The sequence below is a fragment of the Xylocopa sonorina genome, chromosome 4, assembly GCF_050948175.1.
Source record: "Xylocopa sonorina isolate GNS202 chromosome 4, iyXylSono1_principal, whole genome shotgun sequence".
Taxonomy (NCBI): domain Eukaryota; kingdom Metazoa; phylum Arthropoda; class Insecta; order Hymenoptera; family Apidae; genus Xylocopa; species Xylocopa sonorina.
The window spans coordinates 1,462,336-1,463,212 of record NC_135196.1 but is presented as its reverse complement, the minus strand read 5'-3'; the positions used below and the strand labels follow the sequence as shown (position 1 = coordinate 1,463,212).

At 52.0% G+C, this 877-nt stretch overlaps 1 non-coding gene across 1 annotated transcript; it reads right to left on the bottom strand.

Annotated features, from left to right (window-relative positions):
* Window positions 1-495: 495 nt before the first annotated feature.
* LOC143423343 (5.8S ribosomal RNA) lies at window positions 496-650 on the bottom strand. The gene has a single exon (XR_013101817.1). It is a non-coding gene; the product is annotated as a 5.8S ribosomal RNA (ribosomal RNA).
* Window positions 651-877: the final 227 nt, after the last annotated feature.

The window sequence follows — 877 nt, the reverse complement described above, 5'->3', positions numbered from 1 at the left end:
TTGAGGCATGAAAATAATTCATTTTAAACGATGTCGAGCGCGCGGCATGTTCGTATCGTGCGCTAGAGGCAGGCGAAGGTGATGCGTGTGGCGGGTGCGCGAATTTGGAACGCGGAACAAAATCGGCGATCGATACACGAAGCTGTTCCCCGTGGGCGGTCGCCTATTTAACGGACGACTCCCGACGCCACGAAGAACTCACGCGAGTTCGTGATCGACACACCGTCGAGTTCCATGAACACGTTTACGCACGCCGCACGCGCACACACGTTGCCAATCGCAGATTGCCTCGGCACGACCACAGACGACTCGGACGAACGTCCAACGATCGCTCATACGTCGCGTATCGCTTCTCTTCCTCCCTATCTCGGTGCCGCCGGAACTCAGAAACGTTCGTAATTTAATTCGAGAATGAACGATGGTGGGCAGATTCGAGCACCGTAGGGAAAGAAGATTCGACGAAACGCAACGCAAGCAGTATTTTGGTTACGTAAACGACCCTCAGCTAGGCGTGGTCCAGGAATTGTATCCGTGGACCGCAACGTGCGTTCGAAATGTCGATGTTCATGTGCACTGCAGTTCACACGTTGACGCGCAATTAGCTGCGTTCTTCATCGACCCACGAGCCAAGTGATCCACCGTTCAGGGTAATCGTACATGTATATTTTATTGATCTTTAAGTCTCTCGCAGATGGTTGGCGCGTAAGGTCTCCCTCAAAGTTACGAAAAATGCACACTCGCGTCCAGGTATGAAGAAAAAAAATCTTTCAAAAATTCGTTAGCACTCCTCCGCATACCAGCAGCCTCAAGGCGGTCTTTTGCCTCCCGACAAAGCGAAGCGAGCATAAATTGTTCGAGCTCGCAACGGCGGGATTAC